General features: G+C 40.2%; 1 protein-coding gene across 8 annotated transcripts in view; it reads right to left on the bottom strand.

The window, feature by feature from the left end:
* The window catches only part of slc8a2b (solute carrier family 8 member 2b), a 129,479-nt gene that overhangs the window by 77,750 nt on the left and 26,353 nt on the right, over nucleotides 1-25,376 (bottom strand). For 4 of the 8 annotated variants that reach the window (XM_067506860.1, XM_067506854.1, XM_067506852.1 and 1 more), the window contains one exon: nucleotides 12,313-12,350. The exons of 2 other annotated variants lie outside the window; for them this stretch is intronic. The gene's annotated coding sequence lies outside the window, so the exon portion shown is untranslated. The remainder of the gene's footprint in view (nucleotides 1-12,312; nucleotides 12,351-25,376) is intronic. 2 more of the 8 variants (XM_067506858.1, XM_067506855.1) reach the window with 2 other exon arrangements.

Here is a 25,376-nt window from a genome sequence, read left to right as displayed (position 1 = left end):
TACTGTACTACAAACTGTACTGTACTACAGACTGTACTGTACTACAAACTGTACTGTACTACAGACTGTACTGTACTACAAACTAACTGTACTACAAACTGTACTGTACTACAGACTGTACTGTACTACAAACTGTACTGTACTATAAACTGTACTGTACTACAAACTGTACTGTACTACAGACTGTACTGTACTACAAACTAACTGTACTACAAACTGTACTGTACTACAGACTGTACTGTACTACAGACTGTACTGTACTACAAACTGTACTGTACTACAGACTGTACTGTACTACAAACTGTACTGTACTATAAACTGTACTGTACTACAGACTGTACTGTACTACAAACTGTACTGTACTACAAACTGTACTGTACTACAGACTGTACTGTACTATAAACTGTACTGTACTACAAACTGTACTGTACTACAGACTGTACTGTACTACAGACTGTACTGTACTACAAACTGTACTGTACTACAGACTGTACTGTACTACAAACTAACTGTACTACAAACTGTACTGTACTACAGACTGTACTGTACTACAGACTGTACTGTACTACAAACTGTACTGTACTATAAACTGTACTGTACTACAGACTGTACTGTACTACAAACTGTACTGTACTACAAACTGTACTGTACTACAGACTGTACTGTACTACAAACTGTACTGTACTACAAACTGTACTGTACTACAGACTGTACTGTACTACAGACTGTACTGTACTACAAACTGTACTGTACTACAGACTGTACTGTACTACAAACTAACTGTACTACAAACTGTACTGTACTACAGACTGTACTGTACTACAAACTGTACTGTACTACAAACTGTACTGTACTACAGACTGTACTGTACTATAAACTGTACTGTACTACAAACTGTACTGTACTACAGACTGTACTGTACTACAAACTGTACTGTACTACAGACTGTACTGTACTACAAACTAACTGTACTACAAACTATACTGTACTACAGACTGTACTGTACTACAAACTGTACTGTACTACAAACTAACTGTACTACAAACTGTACTGTACTACAAACTGTACTGTACTACAGACTGTACTGTACTATAAACTGTACTGTACTATAAACTGTACTGTACTACAGACTGTACTGTACTACAAACTGTACTGTACTACAGACTGTACTATACTACAAACTGTACTGTACTATAAACTGTACTGTACTACAGACTGTACTGTACTACAAACTGTACTGTACTACAGACTGTACTGTACTACAAACTAACTGTACTACAAACTGTACTGTACTACAAACTGTACTGTACTACAGACTGTACTGTACTACAGACTGTACTGTACTACAAACTGTACTGTACTATAAACTGTACTGTACTACAGACTGTACTGTACTACAAACTGTACTGTACTACAAACTGTACTGTACTACAGACTGTACTGTACTATAAACTGTACTGTACTACAAACTGTACTGTACTACAGACTGTACTGTACTACAAACTAACTGTACTACAAACTGTACTGTACTACAGACTGTACTGTACTACAAACTGTACTGTACTACAAACTGTACTGTACTATAAACTGTACTGTACTACAAACTGTACTGTACTACAGACTGTACTGTACTACAAACTGTACTGTACTACAGACTGTACTGTACTACAAACTAACTGTACTACAAACTATACTGTACTACAGACTGTACTGTACTACAAACTGTACTGTACTACAAACTAACTGTACTACAAACTGTACTGTACTACAAACTGTACTGTACTACAGACTGTACTGTACTATAAACTGTACTGTACTATAAACTGTACTGTACTACAGACTGTACTGTACTACAAACTGTACTGTACTACAGACTGTACTGTACTACAAACTGTACTGTACTATAAACTGTACTGTACTACAGACTGTACTGTACTACAAACTGTACTGTACTACAGACTGTACTGTACTACAAACTAACTGTACTACAAACTGTACTGTACTACAGACTGTACTGTACTACAAACTGTACTGTACTATAAACTGTACTGTACTACAGACTGTACTGTACTACAAACTGTACTGTACTACAAACTGTACTGTACTACAGACTGTACTGTACTATAAACTGTACTGTACTACAAACTGTACTGTACTACAGACTGTACTGTACTACAAACTAACTGTACTACAAACTGTACTGTACTACAGACTGTACTGTACTACAAACTGTACTGTACTACAAACTGTACTAAACGATACACAATGCAGCCTAAAAACGCTGATTTGCACACGACATTTTACATTTTGTGCATAACTTACTGTCTTAAGTTCTTGATACAGCGGGAATGTTTAAATTTCCGATTGTTTGGCTGGTTGGGAGGGAGGGATGAATTTAAAAGCTCAGAAGAATACTTTTACAGAACAGCCTGACATAACAAAGATAAACTAACGTAAACCTCGTAAAATGTAGGGGAAAAGAAAACAGACAGAAAAGCAAAAATGTGGAGGTACAGTGGTAACTCGATAAATAACTTAATCACTCTCGTCATTCTCTGCTTCCCCTGTTTACGGACACGTCCATACGGTAATAAATTCATGAAGTGACAATGTGCAGGACGTCTTTGGTCCCTTTGCAATACATCTTGTAAATGTGAGTTTGTTGCATGTTCTTATCAAAGGTCCAACTGCTAACATCATATAAATCATTTAGTTTTTCATGTTTTGTCATTTTTCTTGAAAAAACAAATTCTAATGTTATATAAGCATCCATCACTGCCTATAATAGAATAATCAAGCAAAGACCAAAGCAGCCTCACAATCAGCCTGTGCAGACTGGTGACATTCCCCATCAGTGCAGAATTCATTTGTAGACTAAATCAGGCACGACTGCGTGTAATACATTGGATGGTTTTATGACGCACTAAGCTTCAAGGCGACTTGCCATTATCCATCTCTGCATCCAACACATGTGACACTTAGATCTTGCATTTTCTGTGTGCACAAAGTGTGTGCGTGTGTGTGTGTGTGTCTTTGTGTGTAAAGTAACATGTCATTCAAGGACCATTAATCATAGTGCTTTCTGTTACAGCAACTCATTCATTGTGCGTGTGTGTTGGAGTCTTCTTATCTAATATCGATCATTTTTCAGAGTGTTAACGTCGGCAGCACTGCTTTGATACAGCCCTGTGTCCTGTGTAAATACATTTGAGAATTGAGGCTGGGCTTTCAGCTGTATGTAGAGCCAAAGGCCTCTGTGACAAACGGATTGTGTTACTGAATCTGCATAATGGGACCTGAAATAGAAAGTTAAAGAATACAGACAACACAAACAGAAAAATGTATTTTCCTATCTTTATGTAAAGTGCCTTAGGACGACCATGTTGTGAATTAGCACTATATAAATGAAGTCAAATGATTTTTTTTTTGCCATATTCATGGGGAAATTCTGAATGATAAACAAACGTTACCTTTCGTGCGTGACTGAGAGCTACACATGCACGAATGCCATTAAAATAAAGTGTTCGGTTGTAAGCCAAGAGCTTTAAAGCAGCAAATCCATTTAATGAGTTTCAAATAGATGCTGAATTGATGTAAAAGAACTAAATCATGAAAACTGTTGGCAACGTCAACTGCCAGGTTTATCTCTCTAAAAAAAGAAAGTGTGTGAAAAAGCCTTCTTGCACATATGTTGCTCCCAGGTGTACATGCACATATGAAAGCTACCGACTGGCTGATCGTTGTGCACGTGTGCCTTAAATTACATTCAATCCGCAATTTCTCAAAGTAGCATCAAGTGTCAGAAAGATTCAAACGATTTAACAGCAGCTCTGTGATAATGAAATGAGTTCAGTGTGTCTCATCAAACCCATCACGGATGTACTTCTACTACAACATAAGGCCACGGTAACTGCAAGTACTACAAAATCTACAAATGGTCTCACTGTTGCTCTGTGCTGATGTGCAAATGCAAAAATTAAAAAAAACTATGGAGGAACACAAATGAAACACAACTGTCTGACTGAGCTGAGAAAGGATGGAACAACAAGATACTGAGAAAAAAGCAAACCACAGGCAAGTTTCAGACTTAAAGTGAGTCGCTTCTCTTCCTCCTCCTCAGCTGTTTAAGAGATGCCCAGCAGCAACTTAGGCTTTGATGTGTTGCTTAAGGACACTTTGACATGTGGACTGTGAGAGACGGGGATCAAGGTGTCCTCGATTTGTAAGTTTGTGAGGACACTTGGTCTTGGTCTGCGCTCACTACCTCAAAAAGCCGTTTGAGGATTGAGAGAAAGTTAAAGTTTCCTACTCTCCACACTTTGAAGCCAGACCACAAAACCCGAATGAGGGACAAGATCAATACGCCTTTGTTCACTTTGACCTTCATCTGAAGCTCATATGAAACTTCAATAGTGTCGCTAAGCTAAATGTTTTCTCTAACTTTTGTTTGTATTCTTTTTTAAATCCGACTACATGCTGTGACTGGGGAAAAACTCCTTCAGGGGAATAATACAGTAATACAATAATACAATAATACAATGCTTCTCTTGGTGTCTGTCTCCAAAAAAACTATTGGCTGGACCAGTGATGTTTTTTCCTTTTAGCTTCAGGGCCATGACAAACCATGACAACAGTAACAAACTAGCAGGGACAAAGACCAACTGCTGAGTCAAGGCCATCAAGTGGCTCTTGAACACTCCACAAAGACAAGAGCCACCAAGCATGTAGCAGTGCACGTTCTGGGCCCCTCTCACCGAACACAGACACGTTAGAACTATTTCTACTTCCAGAAGACACGAATCCCAAGATGGCGCCCGCGTTCCCAACAGTTAACACCACGTGACATCCACTTCACAATCTATTTAAAAAACAAACAAACAAACAAATAATAACCAAAAAACAATGTGTGTACTGATGTGTGTGTCTGTGAGTAAGAGCCATCCATCTCCCACCACCAGCAGCCTTCTGTAATTACAATCGGCCTGTCTTTTCTCCATGCTAGCTAATGGTCCTGTGTATGTGCGTGTGTGTGTGTGTGTGTGTGTATGTGCGTGTGTGTGTGTGTGTGTGTGTGTGTGTGGGTGTGGGTGTGAGTGTGCGTGAGCGCATGTTTGTGGGCTTAATAAATACCCAAACACCACCACCTCCGCTCCCTGGTAATCACGTTGTATATCAAATGTCAGCTTTTCTGGGCTGAAACAAGAGGCCCAGGGTGCACACACACACACACACACACACGCACACACACACACACACACACACACACACACACACACACACACACACACAGCTGGCATACAGGCTATGTTTTTAAGCAATGTGTTCTCAATTAGTGTATATTGTAGCAGAAATGATTTACAAGCTGAGGCCACATCATGGTGTTGGAACAACGTGATGATGTCATCATGACTGTCCCTGACGCAGACAGGAAAACAGCATCAAATCCTTGAGAATTTGGACGCAGCAAATGTTCATTATTTTTGCCTGGAGAATTACTGAAACAAATCAAAACAGGTGTAGTTGCATGTTCATAAAGCAAATAATTCCAAACCTTCTGAGTATTACACAGTTGGAAGTTACTGCACTGCTGACAGGTTAATCCCGTAGTATTTTCCTCGTCATTGCGATATCAGACTTCGTGATAAAGACATTTTTAAAAAGTGTCTGAATAGCAACTTTGGTCTATCAGACATACACAGACATACATACGTACAACTGCAGTACTTTGATCGAGTTCTGATGGACCCCCTCTCTCACACAGCAGCCCCCTCCCCCAACAGCTGTACTCACTCAGTAGTAAATCATATCAGTAGAAGCAGAGAAGGACAGAAGATCATTCAGTGATGATTATGATTCTATATTATTAATTCTTCTTAAACTTTACCCACTGATTAATGTCGGCACCGTTTTTTAAATTTTATTCCTGCTGTTTGAAATCATTTGGGCTACATGATGCATTGTACCTATAAAAGGCTTAGTAACAGACGAGCTAACATGCACTTTTTATTTATCCAAAGTCACATCATCACTGCAATACTGAACAATGTAATTTCACTCTGCAGATTATCCTTTAAACGTTCAGGCCTGTTTTACAGAAACGAATGAATCCAGGGACACAGCAGAGCCCGAGTGAAACCAGCCTTTCAGGGGCATGACAACGTGTACTAATTACAACATTTGATAAAACTGAAATCTAACTTACCACGCAGTTTGATGACTCACTCACATTAAAAGGACAGCAGATATTTGGATTTTGAAGCAACTCTTATGTTAAATGCATTTTCTTTCATTTATTAATCTCTCTGAAAGATGTTGGAGGGATTTTTTGATCATTATCCCAGAAAAAAAAAATCAAAGCCAGGTCAGAATGACGTAGCAGCAAACAGAGTATGACAAATCAGCAATGCAGACGGAAATCCATCGTTTGAAGGGCTTCAGAGGGGAAAAGAAAAGGAAGGGAGAAAGAGAAACACTGCAGCTGCAGGAAAAAGTGAAAGACAATGGGAGGTAAAACGGGAAAAAGGTAAAAGGTAGTAGATGAAAGGAACAAAGAAAAAAGAACAAACAGATAAGGGATTAGATGGAGGGAGATGGAGGGAGAGAAAGCAGGCGAATTAGAGGTAAAAGAAGAACGAGCATGACAAATATGAGAGTAAAGAGAAAAAGATTATAACAAGAAGCAATTTACAGTCTAATAGTCTGCGAGGAAACAAAGTGAAGGAGAGCGAATAGGGGAAACTAGAAACTTTCTCATGAACATCCAGCTTTAGTCTCACTGCAGGACAGCAGTTTATCGAAATCTGTATTTCTTCACCTCAAAACGAAAGCAGGTGTCAGCTGTAAAAGTTAGTTTTTCCATCGAGCCTCGATGAAAAACATCCATGTCTGGACGGCCCAAAACTAAAAACACAGACTGAACAAGTTTTGTTGCATCACCGCTGGAACATTGTCCTTTTCTTTCCTCTTACGTCAAAAAGAGAAGGGTCTTCTTGAGCTGATAAGGCAGAAGCACACTACATCTGAAGTGTTTGTCAAATGCTTGAACAGCTTCAGAAACCTCCACTTTGCCAGTGGCTTTACCACGTCAGATTAGGATGTCTGACAATTTCTCTCTGACTGTCCTGTGAGCAACCAGCGGTGCTGAAGTGAGACGGCAGAATGCTGGGTGTGATTATCGCCATCTCCTTTTTCTTTGTTACACACCCCTCTGAATGCCTACAGGACAGAGGCTGTCTGAGCGTCATGTTCTCTGCATGTTGGTAGAGGAACAGGGTTCAATACAAAGTTTGTTACATACACTCTAACACTTCTGAACAGCCAGTGAACTAAGGGTCTCTGTAGTAGTGATCTGCCTATTAATGGATTTTGACTTCAATTGCATTGGCTGATATCTGCTGATATTCTTCTAGCTCTTACACATCCAACACACACCTCCCTCTGCCAGGACCAGGCTCCAATACTGCCACTGGCCACTATGCCAGAAATGCAGGATAGCACTGCACTGATCCTTGGGGCCAGATTTACATGCACTTAGGAGCCTGGGTTACTGTAAATGCATGTATAAATAAAACGGATCAATATTCAGTTTTCTCATCTACTTTGGACTTATTTTGGAAGCATGGCTCACAGACGATGCTGCTTCCTGGCTTTTTATTTTTACTTGTTGTTGTGTCTGTGTTTAGGCAGACATCATTTTCAGTTTGATGATGTCTGATAATGTCTACACTGTCACTTTGTGGTTTTTTAAAGTTGGATTCCATTTTCAAATAACAAGCAACATCGTACTGTTTAATCTCCCTTCATCCTGCCACACATCAGCTTGTCCACAGCATGTTGTCCTGCACACACACTCATGTAAAACCCTTATGACACAGTTACACGTAAACATGGGAGACAAAAAAATCATCTACCTGTGGAAAGTTACGCAAACTTAGATTAGTTTACAAGACTTTTTTTTTCCTGCATGCTAAAGGTGAAATATGCTGTAAAATCTTGTCACACACATTAATGCTATCGCAAATTATCTGATGGTGTCTGTGAGTTATTTTTTCCTGCTAAGCCTCAAGCATCTCTCCCTCCCGACTCCGCTCAGCAATGACAAAAAATTAAATTAAAAAATGGTTAGACCAGACATTTATCATGTAGTCTTGTCTCATGGGTTTGGTCTTGCTCCGAATGCCGTATAATCACTTCCTGTATTCTCCATCTCCTACTCTTAGCATAAAGCAAATGTTTGGATCCAGTCAGCAAAGTTTGTTCCACATCTGCAGACTCTTTTGGAGAAGGATCAGCTGGAGAGAGGAATGGAAAAGCTTCCATTTCCAAAGAGAAAGAGACAAGAAATAACAAATCAGCATGCAAAGAAATTCTGACCGAAAAGGTTTGTAGGTCGACATCATGTATGAAAGTATTTGTTTGTCCTCAGACAGATTAGACAGACATTCAGAGCAGACAGTGACGCTCTCCCTGAAGTCATCTTTGTGGATTCATAGCATCTCCTCACACACATCATAAAGCCACGTGAAGATCTGTATATACTTATGCCAGTGCATCACTACCACCTTCATTTTGTTTTAATTAGTAACATAAAACTTCTCATTCTAACAAAAATCATTGTTCTTTTTGTAAAGATACCAATTCCCCGCTTTGTTATGGGAAACTCTTTATAACAGCACATCATATCACAGGCACAACACACAATGTAACCTCAGCGGCAATATGAGGGTAGATTTGTTTTCCCCGTTAGTGATCAAGTGGCAGCACTTCATAGACCAGAACCAGGCCTTGGGAATAGACAAATAGTGCTACAATTAGTGCGAACAAATAAAGAGAAAACACTGTATGTCGTAATAGCAAGAACAGTATCTAGTTATAATGAGAAAATGTGTGTGTTGTAACACCATAAAAAATATATCACAACATCCAAAGAGCTTGGAAAAATGAGAAAATGATCATCTTCTAAACAGTAACTGGGGGTTTGGGGTAATTGTTTAATTTAGGATTATTTAGCTGTGTGTTTTATTGACCTACTGCACTAAGAATAAGTTTATGTAAATGATTTATGTTCTGCAATTATATAGCGCTTTTCTACCTTCACAACAAATAAGGTGAGTTATTCCATCCCCCGCTATCGCTTGACTATTTACTATAACAGTAAGAAGAAATCACCTATTTGGGAACATACTCTACAAACAAAACAGATTTTGCAAGTTAATAATAATCTGTGTGTGTATTTTAACATAAACCTGGATTTAAAAAGGTAAAACTTTCAAACAGGAAAATAAATGAGAGTTTTGGAAAGACAGAAATCCAATACTATGATTAACAAGTCAGAAACCTACGCTCGAGCTATTGATTTGGTCATTTCCACACATGAGGCATGTAAGGTCTTTCTAATGGAGAAATATTGATCATGAGTCAATCATTTTCCTTCAGGAACCTAAAGCTACAAGTGTATCAGGGTCTATTAGTGTGTATCAATGTGTGTTGTTCAGTGCTCAGTACCGGATTGGACTGTGGGCCTTCAGGTTGAAGATGCAGCACCAAGACATTGGTATAGTTAGGAGGTAACAATGTTATGGGTTTTAATCCCCCTGAGCTCAACGATTTATATTTTACACACAGAGGCACTGAAGACAAAAGGGGAATATAAAAAGCCTCTGGCAAGCAATGCTTTAATGATTAGGGAGATGCATGGGAAGGAAGGCTGGGGCATGTAGAAAAAGGCTTCTCTTTATCCAGCTGTTTTCACTTTTTGCACACAATGCACGATGACTGATTTAAAAAATAAAGTTTATATTTATGGCTGAGATTGAAAAGAAAAAGATGGCAAAGCTGATGAGCCACACAATGAAGTTGTGGGAAAGAGTAGTGGAAGCTCGACTAAGGGCAGAGGTGAACATTTGTGAGCAGCAATATGGTTTCATGCCTAGAAAGAGAACAACAGATGCAGTATTTGCTTTGAGGATGATGATGGAGAAGTACAGAGAAGGTCAGAGGGAGTTGCATCGTGTCTTCGTAGATTTAGAGAAAGAGTATGACAGGGTGCAGAGAGAGGAGCTGTGGTATTGTATGAGGACGTCTGGAGCGGCAGAGAAGTATGTTAGAGTGGTGCAGGACATGTATGAGAGCTGTAAGACAGTGGTGAGGTGCTGTAGGTGGGACAGGAGTTCAAGGTGGAGGTGGGTCTGCAGCAAAGAGGAGATTTCTGGATGTAGTGAGGGAGGACATGAAGTTAATTGGTGTGAGAGAAGAGGATGCAGAGGACAGGGTTAGATGGAGGCACATGATTCACTGTGGTGACTCCTGAAAGGGAACAGACGAAAGGAAAAAAAAAGAATGTGAAAAATGATGGATGAGGGTTTTCCATTCCTGTCTGCATACATAAAGTTGCCATGTTTTGAGTATAAGTGCAGTTTAACATGCAATATGCTGGCTGAGAATATTCGATGAGAAAACACTGATAGAGGAACAGCAACTATAAAGAAACAGCAGACGAGTTCTGAGTTTGCATCTGTTCGACCCTTATGGGGTCAATAAAACAGCAGCCACGAATGAGACTAATGACACACACACATCTCACAATCTGGCACAAACATACACATTTCTACTAAACAAGATAAAGTCTATGAAGTGTTGTTCAGAGCTAATAAAGTGTAATAAAAATGCAATGTGATAATGGTGTAAATGAAAACAGAGTAATTCAGCCTGGCAACACTGGGGGGAAAAGAACTGGGGGGAGAGAAAAAGAAATAACTTGATAAATCACTGCAATGGCAGGTTAATTATTCTAAAAACAGAATTGTGTGCCACTGGATGGCTGCCCACGTCATTACAGGTGAGCACTGCAGTCAGAACTATAACTCATGCCATGTCTGAACTGTGCTGATGGTGCCAGAGACAAAAGAAAGGGAGGGGGAGGGAAGTGGTAAAATAACTGATCTTTAGTGCCAGAGGAAAACTGCCTTTTTGATCCAGGTGTGCTGTTTCTGATGACATTGTCCCATTAAAAGCTATGATCATCTGTTACCACACCTGTTACCTGCTCCCAGTAGGACAGCTCCCTGATGCATTTCATAATTAGGCAATGGCTCTAATGGTCACACGCCACCTATCCACCCTGACCCCCACTGTTGGGATGGATACGTGGAAGAGAGGAAACAGGATTTTAAAATGTGAGACAGCAATTTGCAAATCTCTATGATGCAAATGTTTTCCAGTATTCATTTAATGCTATTTATGTTTATCATCGTTATTATTTATCTTCATCTGCCTAAAAACCAAAGGGTGCACATGCGGGAGGAAATATAATTGAATAAATGTACACACCCTTTTGGGTATTTTGGGTACTTGAATAATATACTGTGTAATACTGTGTGTATGATACCAGACAATATTTTTCTTACTGTACAACTGCAAAGCCTCATGTAGGCCGTTTATCCCCAGGGGCCACACACACGGAGGCAGGTGTTCGGTAACAGTGCAGCCATTTTAGCTCCAGGCAACAACATGGTGGATGCATCACTTGCTTCTGCACCAAAATGGCAAATGCCTTCGCACAATTGTTTCATCCTAAATACCCCAAAAATGCTGCATTAAGACTGTGCAAACGCTGCGGGTTTTTAAGAGTTGGGTACAAAGACATCAGAGTTAAGTTAGTGGGAAATGAGAGGAGACATTGTGACAAAGAAAGTAGAAGCACCAAGGACAGAAAGAATAAGTTGGAGACAAATGCTAAAGACAGGGAGGTAATGGTCTTTGTCAGTTTGATAAATGCTGCTTTACACGTGAAGCCCTGAGGAGACACACATGAACACACATGAACACACATGAACACACATGAACACACAATCACACATATAAACACAGTGAGCATGAAAAACACACCTGCGCGTATTCAGAGCTCACCAGAGTCGGAGTCACACACATGCACATTTACTGTATATATGGAACACAAAGTCACAGAGAATGTGGCTAATGGGTGAACAACTGTTCAACACACACACACACACACACACACACATCAGTACTAGCAGTGGATGACAGCAGCCAGATGTTAGAAGCACAGTGAGAGAGAGGGAAAGGCCTTCCTCAATGAGAGAGTGTGTGTGTGTGTGTGTGTGTGTGTGTGTGTGTGTGTGTGTGTGTGTGTGTGTGTGTGTGTGTGTGTGTGTGTGTTGCTGGTTTCCTTTTGATGAAACATGTGCTCATGCATAAACCACCTGTGCCAGCTTTTATGTGTGTGCGTGCTTTTTAGTTCAATAGCATCATCAGTGTGAATGTGTCCCAAGTGCTCAAAGAGAGTTTACTCACACAAACTGCTCTCACCAGGTCATGGAGGTTCAGCTGCCCTGAAAAAGTTAAGGTTAAGTTAATATTGTGAACATAATTAAGTAGGGCTGTGATTTCTTTATCCTGTAAATTCACATTGCAGGTTTTATAGACAACAAACTGTGAATTCTCTGCTCACACAATATGATGTGGAGCTCACACTGAATGCAAAGTCCCTGGTTGTGTCTGTTCAATAGAAATGTAACTAAAATTAAATCCAAAAAGTCCAAAGGCCAAAGGTCACAGCAAGCAGTCTGTCACACTAGTTTTTGCAGTTTGACCTACAGTGTTGGAGCCTTGTCAGCGGCTTTTCAGCAGATTCAGCTTTGAAGTCCGATTGGTGGTTTAGGAAATAAGTGCACAATCTGGAAAATGGTAGTACAAACGGCAAACTCTTCCCGATTCACTCTCATCCCATCTGAACGCTCCATTAGGAGATTGACAATGGCCATCTGTGGAAAAATGGTTAGCAAACGCTGCTTTGTTAACAGTTTCTATCTGTGGTCTGTTTCTTAATGATGAATACTAAATGCCACCTGCTGCATGGAGACTTGTTTCCCCTCACCCACATGGGCCTGGCTGTTGGCTATAGTCTTCACGGTGCATTCAAGTGACACTTTTTGGCTCAGATGAAGGCAACATTAGCCAAAAGAACAATAAGTTGCATTGGCTCATAGGTATTTCTTCGATTTCAACTTGTGTCTCTGGCCTAACGGTGACAAAAACAGAAAGCTGGTTTTCATTTCTGTGTTTTTACAGTGACGACAGAACATTAGGAGAAAATTGATAATATGGAGCCACAGGTGGGTGGAAGATATAAATTATTCTTGTTTGTTTTCCAGGAAAGTTCTGCTGCAGTTGATATTCTACAATTTGCACACAAAGGGCAGCAGTGGCTCAGTTGGTCGAGAGGCCACCTGCCGACCATAAGGCGCCCGCTCGTCCCGAACACATGCCAAAGAGTGCCTGGGAAAGACACTGAGCCTCCAACAGCCCATCTCCATCCCCAGCCGTGCAGTGCCGGTCCCAAGCCCGGGGGAAATTGGAGAGCGTTGCGTCAGGAAGGAGATCCGGCGTTAAACGTGTGCCAAATCAACATGCAGAAAAAATGTCATATAAAAAGTTCAATGACATTAAAACAAGCTGGCTGTGTGACACATCAGACAGTGGATTGCTCCCACTGTATAACAACCAAAGAACATTTCTGACATAGCAAAAAGGAAACTGTTTGCCTGGGAGAAAATGATTCGGGAGAAAATGATTCGGGAGAAAATGATTCGGGTAATTATTATGTTAATTATTTGGGTAATAAATCAGGCCAACTGATCTGTCTGAAATTACACAGACACAACAATTTGAGACTATGAATGCACATAGTGTTAACGTGGTTTTACAGCAGGTTTAACAACCCAAAGATTCTTAATCATATTTTTCAAGTTTAGCCACAAAAACAAACTTGAAGAAATCTGTGTGCCAGTCACATGCTCGGTAAAGTTCAAACCTCAGAGATGGGCCTGGCACACAGCAGCATCCCTTAATACCAAAACCACTAAATGCTCTGAGCAACTCAAATAATTAAAAGAAGCTCAGATTGATTAAGAAGTTTATTTTTACCTTATGAATCATGTCAGTGGTAAATATAAGAGGCACAGGGAGCTCAGAGGTTTTTAGTCTTGTCTTGAGTGTTGTGTTTGTGTTTCTGTGTTTCTAGCTGCCAATTAAAATGGTCTGCTTAAATGGTTTGCTTATTTCGCTCTTTGAAATGTTGCTTCTCATTCACCCATGTTCACTCGTGCACACACACACACACACACACACACACACACATTAATGATAGTGGCTGACATGCAAGATGCTCATCTGACTCACTGATTCAGTGTCTTATCAGCGAGAGCTTTAATTCCTTCAGATCCTTTGCGACTTGAGTACTTGAATGATTGGAGCACCAACAGCTGGGGCTTCCTCACATTGTTGTGAATAATATATTAAAATCTATTTTAAACGAGAACCTGTCAGGTAAATTCAATGTTAAGACATGGAGCATCCAACCTTTCAAAGCGGGAATTTGTACATGAAGTGGCTGATGCTGATACTAACTAACTCACCTCTCTGCCTGCCTGCCTGCCTGCCTGCCTGCCTGCCTGCCTGCCTGCCTGCCTGCCTGCCTGCCTGCCTGCCTGCCTGCCTGCCTGCCTGTCTGTCTGTCTGTCTGTCTGTCTGTCTGTCTGTCTGTCTGCCTGCCTGCCTCCCTGTCTGTTTGCCTGTCTGTCTGTCTGTCTGTCTGTCTGTCTGTCTGTCTGCCTGCCTGCCTGCCTCCCTGTCTGTCTGTCTGTCTGTCTGCCTGTCTGTCTGTCTGTCTGTCTGTCTGTCTGTCTGCCTGCCTCCCTGTCTGTCTGTCTGTCTGTCTGCCTGTCGGTCGGTCTGCCTCCCTGCCTCCCTGGCTGTCTGTCTGCCTGCCTGCCTGTCTGTCTGTCTGTCTGTCTGCATTTCTGTTTATTGAAACGTGCCTAAGATAGTGATGAGGGCTTCTTTCTTTAGAGCAGAAGGCTGTATAGATCACTTTATTGACCGGTGTGCCCGAAAAAGCTGACAATGAGAGAGAGAGAGAGAAATTCAAAGGTCTTAAAGATGAAAGTGTGGAAAACACAGAGAGCTGAAGCACCCGGACTAACAAATGAAGAAATGCTCTATGACCACGTTTACATGGATTTGAGTAACCGGGTTAGTCAGAGAAGTCAGCTCTCTCGAGAAAGCCGACTGTAACGCGATCATAGTAAAGCTGACATAAGGGCTGTTGTAATAAAGATTTGCCAGGTCATCGTGATGTAATAAGATTTATGGATGGCTGGGATTCGAACCTGCAGCCGTCTCCACCCCAGCCCGATGCGCTACCCATTCAGCCACCAACGCCTCTTTATGAGACCTATCTGAGATGTTTAAGAGACAACAAACATCACAAAGACTAGAGGCAAGAACCACAAAGTAGGATAGTAGAGAAATTATTTTTGGGAACCTGCAATAAATCACTGTGGTGAAATTACAGCCAAGAGCAGTGTTTGTGATGTTACACTGCTCTTGGTCCTCTGGGTGAAAATCAAAGTCAGGATGATGGGAGAGAACTGTAATGTAAGTCTGTGTCGAACTTGACTTGCTAAGTCCACTATTGTAGGTTATGTGACAAACAAGCTTTCAAATAATTTAATGCTACACGTTATCTGCAATTTAGAACACGTTAATTTCAGCAGTAAAATGCAAAGTGCAACTCAGAGTGTCAGACTTTAATTATTTAGTTCGTTAAACTGAAGTAAATGTCGTTCATTTTCTGTGCAGCATTGTTAGTTTAGAAAAACAGCATTTTATGTATTTTATTTTTTTAAGGCTCCTCGTCGCCACTAGCATTGGGCCATATTCTGAGACCCGTCGCACTGTGACCTGTACCAGTGTAACGTGTAACATGAAGTAACCGATTAGGCCTTAATTGTGTGCAGTTAAAATTACATTTACTGTGTTTATGTATCTGCAACACAGTCTCCCAGTGAGCAGTAAAATGAGTTAGCACAAGGTGAATGACATGTCAGAGCAGCGACAGGTGGTGAAAGTACAAGAAAAAACTAGATATATTTTAAGTTGTATCCTTTGTATTTTGTTACTGCAAGGAGTAAATTAACACTCTTTGTACTAAAACGAATTAAACGGGCTCAAAATTATTTAAATTCAATAAACAGACTCAAAACTTGGTTCAGATTTGAAAAATTACACACACACACACACACATGAAACACATCCTGTCACAGGTCAAATCAAATTTCTAGGGCTCAGCAGAAAACAAGCAGCGACGTTGCTTCCTAGACAAAGAGAAAATCAATAAAGTGAAACATGCTCAGCTCTTCCACTAATATGAAACGTGGGTCCACGGGCTGGCTACACATTTAAGTCACGTCCATTTTTCTCTTCTTCACCTCTGCTCCAAACAACAACCCTCTTGTTTTCCAAAGATCCAGATACGTAGGAAAGCCTGAGGTCTTTCAATTAAAGCCAAGCGCTGGGGAAAAGTTCTTGATCGTCAGTGTCAGTGAATGCCAGAAATATTTAGGACAAACCAAAAACCAACATATATAGAAGTAACAGTATGCTTAGCTCTGTCTGATTGGAAATCTATTCTTGGGTTAGTTGACTGTTAGTTTTATCATCTACTTGAACTTGACATCTCTCATTCTGCACAAATACAAAGCAAATTTCCATTCAGAGCTCAGACATACAAAAAGAGATGAAGGTAGTACTATGCTGCATGGATTCTCTTAGTAACATGACACTAACATACACACACGGATCATGTAAAATGTGATGCGTAGGCTTTTGTGTATCTGTGTTACTGAGTTTAAAAAAGACAAGTAGGAGCCAAAGAACTGATGAAAGAACCCTAATGAGAGGATTGTACTTTCACCCAGCGGCTCATTAAAACATATTACTACTCCAGTCATTCAGAAAAGCATTAGCAGGAAGCCTGTGGGTCCAAGGACAAAGCAATGAAGACATGGGAGGAGGGACGTGACACAGATGATGCCTGCAGTTGTTACACGGAGATTCTGATGATCTTTCTACCAGAAAGATGGGGAATCATTTGTAATTCTGGGTAAACTGGACAAGAAATGCAGAGATGGTTAAAATCAGCCCAAATTCACAGAACAAATAATCTTTTTTAACAGGATGCACTGATTAGTGGGGGGAGGAGGTTGCCGTTTCACTTTGCTCTGCTTTTCTTTTAATTTATTCTTCTTTGTCTTATTTTTAATGTACGGCGTTAGTACAGTATGTGATTTTCTTAATATGGAAACATACTGTCATACATACATGCCTCATCATCATCATCATCATCGGTGACTTACTAACGAGTAGTAATAAAAGATGCAATGATGTGCTCTGGTAAAACTAACAGAGTCATTCCCTTCCTGGCAATAATATGATGTTCCTGAAAAAACATCCCAAATGCTCACAGTAGAGAGAAGAGTCCACAAAACTGGCAGAAGTAGAGTCTGTGCACTGCTGCAATTTACTGACATTTCCAGGGACACTCTTCATTACACAGAACAGGACAGAAATGTGACACAGGAAAGATAAAGTCTAAACTACTCACATTTGACAGGTGTGGACTATGAATGTTCTCTTTTTTTTTCTTTGTGGTTTCTATGGTGTCTAACTTGGAAATGTCACCTTCATTATTTCCAGTTTCAGAAAGGATGAGACACTGTGAGCTATCACCCATCATTATGAACCTCATCTCGACCATCGTTAACAAATTAAATGTGTAGCCAATTTTAACATCTGCCATAAAAAGAGACTGTGGGAGGATGTACTTTCTTAAACTGCTCTGCAAGACGACCTTTGCTCATGAAGGCAGCATCCAGATCCATCACAATAAGTAACTGCACATCGTCAGATCCAGGAACGGTGCAAGAAGGGCAGCGGTGGACCCCACACACCCTGCATCAACACCACCCACCTCACACACGCAACAAAACAATTCCCACCATGAGCCCCACCTGCTTGACTGGACACTGTGGTAACGGGTCAACTGTAAATCATTCAAATTTATTTTCTCAATCTGTGTGTTCACAGTAATAACTATTTGTGTGCATGAGCCCAAGTCTCATCTCAGCCTCATATGTCAGTGTGTGATGAACAAACCACTGGTCACTAACCAGTCTTCCTGCACCCTCTGTATGAAGACCCTCTCATCTGGTTAGAGCCAAACCTCAGCCCTCAGACTGCATCTTTCAGCTTCTGTACGTTACAGAACCAGGACAGCGATCTGCCAGGCGTGTAGCAGACTAACGAGAGACAGAAGACTTATTAAAGGGAAATGTAGGCTTAACATTACAACCACCTGTGCAATTTAATGCAATCCAACACAGTTAAGAGGTTGTAATTTCTCCGCTTTTAAGTTGAAACTGTCAAAAAGGGGATCATTCCACCATGTGTGTATTATTGAGTTAGTGTGTAGTGGAGTCGTACTGGAGGACTTTATAAGAACAGGTGCTTCTAATGTCTTGACCACGTCATTCGTGTTGGTTTATGTTTAGTTTAGTGGTTATACAACCTGTTATTCTAAAAACCAAAAAAGCTGCTGAACATCCCACAACCACAAACTACACAAATCTCAAGAAAATCCATCTGTATTGTTTTCTACTTTTATTCCACCCAGAATTTGCTAGATTCAATAAGGTGAACTTATTAACTCTACAATAACGTGAAACTCATAGCACTGTACTGGAAATATACAAAGAAGAGCAGGTTTCAATATTGACAGTTTAAAGAACTTTAGTAATCCCAGAGGGAAATGGAATCAAATCCTGAATGGAAGCACAAAAACAAAACAAAAAATCTAAAACATTCATCTACATCACTTAATTCATCCCAATTGAAATCTGTGTTTCAACAAAGAAAATATGAGGATGAATAAAATGAGGTTTACAGTAAATAGCATTGTTGTGCAGTGGACATTGATAATAGAATTACAAAAGGATTTGTCTCCATTCTTTATTTCCTCCACGTCTTATCACATACGTTTGAAGGCTGAGATAAAGTTGGATCTACTGTGCCAAACTGATGTGTATGAAGACGGACAGAAGTCCAAGTCTGGACGTCTGTCTGTGTGGAAGCTACAGTACAGGGTTCGATAATTATGATTTATTAAGGAATTTTCTCTTTAAATAATTTACACTGAGTGAAAAACGTAATGTAAATATCTAAACTTAACATTGCATGAAGTCGGTCTTAATGGTCCCAACATGTTAATGTTGAGTTTACTTGATCACAGGACTGACTGATTTTAATTTCAACATCAAGCATCAAGCAACATCATTATAAAAATATCACTGGGCTCAGGATGTGTCCTTGTATCATTAGAGGGAAACTGTATTGTGACCTGACAGGAGATGGGACAGACACATTTTTCATGTGAAAAGTAAATGTATCATGCTGCGAGCAGGCACTTCATCACGCTGTCAGATACATTTACCAGCTCACTCAGGAACATCCTGACTCTAATATGCTTACAGAGGCAGCAAAGCACACTGTAGGTGCCTCTATAATTTTAAACTTCACGCCCTATTATTTCCTCATTTGTCTTATTTCCATGTTCTTGCCTCTGACTGTCACTCACGTTCACAGAAACACCTGGAGATGCCCTGAATCTGCTAATTTTCTCTGATACCAGCATAGTAAACTACATCATATTCTCTCCACTGCTTGATTCTTCATACAAACAAGTGCATTATAGGACCTTGATAATGTAATGGTTAACATATAAAAAGCTGAAGGAGTCTAATGTTAAAATTGCTCCAGAATGAGTGTGTGAACATGCAGGTCACATTCTGACTTTCACTGCAAATTAGCATTTATTTTATGATAAGCTCTGAGGCAGAATATGAGGATGCTGTGCTTATCTGTTATCTTGCATTTTAAGTAGTAAACATTGAGCTATCATTGATTTCCGTAATGTGTTTGTCGTTGATCCACTGTGAATTTGAAATTCAATTAAAATCAAAAGGGCAGAGAAAGAGCTACTTTACATAAAAGATGATGTCGTCCTGACAGAGTCCGCCTGTTTAAAAACCCAAAGCGCTGAAAATTATTAACCTGTATTTAAAAAAAACAACTTATTATTCTTTCCCACTTATGCACATTTTCAATTTGGTCCCTGTTTGCTATACTGAGTTTTTGTCCCAATTTTACTTATTGCATCCCTATAGGTCTACTAGTCTATTTATCTATTCGGATTCCAAATGTATTTTCAGCGGCTTTATAGAAGCACACATCTTGCAACATCAGTTTAAAGTAAAAACCTTTTTGAGTGTTCTTTTATCAGCTTCACATAAATGTTACAGGAGGCTGAACAGCTCTGCAAGCAAGATTAAAGCAGCGGCAGAGTGAAGGACCAGTTTGAGGTCACAAACGATCAGTGCAGTGGGATGGAAAGAGAGTATATGTATTCTGAGTTGATGAAAGGCTTCGAAAGCAACTAATAAAATGAGTTGAACACAGACAGCTATACAAGATTACCGTCTTTTTTAATTGCTAGGATCCTCATTAGAAATGGAGCTCTCACCGCTTAACACGACTGACACTACAGACTCAAGCTAAGTGTGGACAGCATGTAAATCAGCCCACCTTACTGGACTCTACCACATAGAGTCCAGGATTATATATATGTATAAAAACCTTTCTAATCATCTCTGGCCCCCTGAAGACTTTCGCCCGTCACCAGGCGGAGGATGGACACTTCCTGGATGTAACTAATAATACCTGAAATACATGAAGTACCAGACCTTACTCTGTGACCTCAACGTTGGGTCACAATCAGCACCTTCACTGACCAACAGCATGAGCTTCCTTTCAAATGAATCCCTTATTTAGACCTTCATGCCAAAGCAGATGGCAGCCCTGACACGAAAAGCTAAAAAAGACATGAAAGCATTGTCCAGCTTCATGAGTCTGACAGAAATAATACTGCAGGAACAAAAACACGAAGTATAAAGTCATGCGGATGAGGCCAGATAAATAATTGTAAAGGCCTGCGTTAGGAGGCAGGGACAGATGGATGGACAGATAAACTGAGGGAGAGACAGGAGCGGTAAAAGAAACAAGTTGCTGTAATAAATCTTTAAGCTTGTGGCTGAGACATAATACACAGATACTCAAAAAATAAAATACCACTCTGGAAATAATTAAATTAATCTTGGTGAACAAGAGACAAAATAAGGTTCAACATAAAATATATATGAGAACAGACAGTGATAGATGAAGATGAAAAGAGCCTCAGAGCAGCACACATAAAAAGTTTTTTTCATGTGTACTCATCTACTGCTACTGTGCCACCTCCCGTATGTGTACTACAGCTGAAAATACAAGTATTACACCATCTAAAAGATCTATTTCCTCTGTTTTTGCTGCTTTAGCTTCTAACCAGGTGCAGAAGTGTAATGGTCTTCTACCAAAGACATTATTGGTGCTGCCACAGCTACTGATGGAACTATTGTTCAAATGTAATTAAAATGGGAGAGGGTGAGCAGAAAGGGACCCTGTGTGGGGAAATGTAATTGCGTTAGCAAGCAAAGTATATGGAAAAACTATCGGCGATAAATAGATGAACAGTTTTCTTGTGGTTCCGTGGAAGATGTGCTACTGTCCTGTCACGTTCACAAAGATGAGGTGCCCCCTCCCACACTGACCCGATACAGAGGCAGCCTTCATCCATTGGTGCCTTTTGTAACAACTTCCATTAGTAGAACTACTATTGCTCACTAGCACAATCGTCTCACACATACTACTGGAGTAAAGGCAACACAGCGTGTTAAAGGGTAAAATGTTTGCACTCAAAATCAGGCAGAACTGTCCAAGATCTTCTTTCTCTCAACTAGTAAACACTTTGTACAGTCTGTTCCAAACTTCCCTTTAGAGTGAGTGAGCCTCAGTCAGGTAGGTTACTATGGTCCAGGTGGTCTCTCAGCAAGTGCCATGTTCATCAGGATGTTGTACCTCCATGCACCACTCACCCTCACACTCACAGGTCACAGCACACTCAAACACACCCACACACACACACACCTATCTGTCAGGAAACAAACACACGGACACTTGTGAGAAGTCCTTCCTCAGCAGATTTACAATGATTTTAAACTCATCTAAACAGCTTATCTGCAGAAAACCCTGAAAACAAACTACCATGGCTGCTTTTACATTATTTTAAAATCAACATGATCACCTCCAACAAAATAGAAATCATAGCTGACTCCTCAAACAATTACTTAACAATGTTCACACTTTTAATTAGTTAATAACGCAAATCATTTATAGATTATTTGTGAAATTGATTAGATGGTTGATAAATGAATAATACAGCTGTTAACTATCACGTGCATGTGCATTAAAGGCCATGTGCGCGGATCAACTGCTCTGCTGAAGTGTCTCTGAGCAAAATATGTAACGGAGGAAGTGGCTGTCTTGGGAATGGGGGGGAAACAAAGACTCAACTGTAGGATATAAATAGAACCAGAAAAATATGCATGCATGGCTGCATGAATGTATCCCGGAGCATTATATGTATTTTTGTTTCTGTAATTCAGTGTGAGCCTCCACACCAACAGCTGTTTGTTAATGAAAGCTACTCAAGCTGCACACAGTATGCAGAGTTGTTTGATCTCTCAAATGGATCATTACATGAAAGTACAGTAACATGCTGATATGATGCATATGACAAAATATATGATTATGACAAATATTTCATATTTCAGAATATTTCCAATTATTTCATAGGCTTTTCTTGCAATGACTTTATATGAGAAACTGTACTTTGTGTGTGTTTCAAGTGATCTATAAATGGGCTGCAGCCCCCAAGTTACCGCAACACAGGTTGCAAAATCACCAGAATAATAATCTAGCAATGCAATAAATGGTGATTTTTTATTAGACAGAAAGCTGTTAAAATCCGAACTTGATTTACTTGGAGCAGAAATTGTCAATAAATAAATAAAGGAAAAAGAAAAAAAGACGCAAATCTCTGCTGAGCTAATAACATTGTAATCAAGTGATTGGGGGTGTGGACTTACAATGACGGTTGCCAGGTGCTGAGCTGTGTCACCTAAAGTGCTCTTAAGGCTTTTTCTACATCACTGTCACAAATTAATCTGTGCAAAATGCAACTTCTATTACCCTGGGCCACACTAACTCAGCCAAGGGTTAATTATCATGCTTCTGACTAGCAGAGCTAAATACAGCCGACTGAATCATATCGGCTGATTAATGCAGCACTCGGTGCCTATAAAAAGCATTTACCTCTTTTAGAACACTGAATCATGATCAGAGACTATCGAGCTGAAGTAAAAACAGATTTCTACAAAATAATCTCTGAAGAGCTTATTTTTTAGGTATTCAACCTTCTTAAAAGTAAACTTCCAAGGAGGGCGAACACTTTTATGGGCACGCGAAGTGGCACCTACATGCAGGGAGATAGCAGCATCACTACACCGTAGCAGATAAAACGAGTTCAGTTTAATCCAGCAGTCCTGCAATAAATCGTCCTTTACTGCAAATGCAGAAAGATGTTGGCCTCGTTGATATAAATAGGGAGGAAGTGGCATGATGCAACATGTTGTCCACTGTTACCCAGGCCTGGTCAGCATTCACAGCACATTGCTAATGTTACATAAAGATCCTTTGAATGTTTCTTCTTCTGACACCAATGCAAGTGGAAGATGATGCTGCCATGAAGCAAACTGATTTTAAAAATCAAACGTGGCTACTGTTTGCTCAGAACCAAGCAGCTTCTGATTAGAGTGTAGTGTCACCAGTAAATGCAATTGCTTGTTATGGAAAGAGGGTCAAGACTGCACTCTGTTGTATTACTAAAAGGAATTTACTGCCAATATCCAAACACAGAGATGCAGAATTGAAGAGGCTATTAGGATAAATGATAAAGGGATTTTGTACTGGACCAAGACACTGCAGCAAAACAGCCTTTTGTAGAGGTGCAGGCTAAGAAACTGCCACTCAGGTAAGAGAAAGAGAAAGAATTTACTTTTCAGGTTTGCAACCTTTTCTAGGTCTGTTATCAAATACCATCAAAGCGTTTCCCATTTTCGGCCCTTAGAGACGGCAGAGCCTTTACTTTAGAAGATCAAAATAAGATGCTCTATCATTATTAGCTCTTCCCTCCACACAACAGAGAGACGTGTACTACTCCAGTAAACTTTCCTACAAACTGTTAATCAGAGTATATCAGAGTTCACTGATATAAGATACATGAACATCAGCTGAGTCGAGTGTGTCAGGATGAGTAAAGTCAGGTAGAAAGTCCTCCAGTAAAGGGAAAAAACATCACTTTAAATGGCTTTATCAGATTTTACTTTTCAGTTCTGCTGTTTCACAAATCCAACCAGACAAACAACACAGAGAGATGCACGTTTTTGGAAAGTGAGAAACTAAGATGTGTGATTGAAACACAGACTGCAGTCAACACCAGGCTTTCGAGACCTGAAGAGCAGTGACTCAGTGTTATAACTTGCTTCTTTGAGCAGTGAGCCAACCACTACAAGAAAATCAAAAAGGATGTCTGACTCCTGGAGTGTGCATGGGCAAAAATAAAAGGCTGCAGAGCCAAAACCCCCTAGGAAGAGCTATGTTACAACCTTCCTTTAGAAATAATTAGACTGGAGACTTCACGCAGATACAGCACTATGATGACTAGCAGAACTAGGTAGTTGCTGAGCGAGGCGTTGTGCTGATTTAATTGCCTATGATATAACTATAACTCTAAAACTATTCTTCACAGTAGCACACTTTCATTCCACTTAGTAGTTTGAACTGCTTTCCGTCTGTGGTGCCTTCACAAAAGTGCCAAAGTTCACCAGAGTTGGCACACAAGAGAAAACAAAGAGCAAGTTAGAGCTAATAAACCTGGCACTGGGAGTCATCGCCAGAAAAATCTGGTGAGAATTTACAACGTCACAATTTGCTGGTTGTAGAAGCTTCCGGGAGAAGTGCTTGCTGTACAATGTTAGTGCAGAGTCGGGAGCTTGTGTTTCAGATTCATGCTTCATGTTTTTCCTTTTTGCTTTTTGTCAAAAGGGAGTGGACAGCATCTTCATTCCAGGGGACTGGACACGTTGCTGCTCGAAAATGTAGTTAATCACTGCTGTGAGAAGTTGGATCGTTAGCAAATATTATCATGCAACACTTTATTCAGAGACAGACAGTGACTGTGTTTACATGCATTTAAATAAGCAGGGTACTGAGAGAAACCAGCTTTCTCAGCTAATCAGGGAACAGTGTTTACACGGACTTAAGAAACCTGGCAGCAGAAGTTTAATCTGATTTCCCTCCATCTTGGACTTATTTTGAAAGCCTGGCTTAAAAATCATAACTGCTTTCTGGTTATGTTCATGCTGCCTCAGAGTGGGGGAAGAAAAGGGAAGAGAGAGAGAAGACGCATCCACGGTGCAAACAGTCTGAATTAAAACAAAACTGCTACTACTGTTACTACTACTACG

This window comes from Channa argus, chromosome 6 (genome assembly GCF_033026475.1).
Source record: "Channa argus isolate prfri chromosome 6, Channa argus male v1.0, whole genome shotgun sequence".
Lineage (NCBI taxonomy): Eukaryota > Metazoa > Chordata > Actinopteri > Anabantiformes > Channidae > Channa > Channa argus.
Note: the sequence above shows the minus strand (reverse complement) of the source record. Positions and strands in the feature narration are given on the sequence as shown.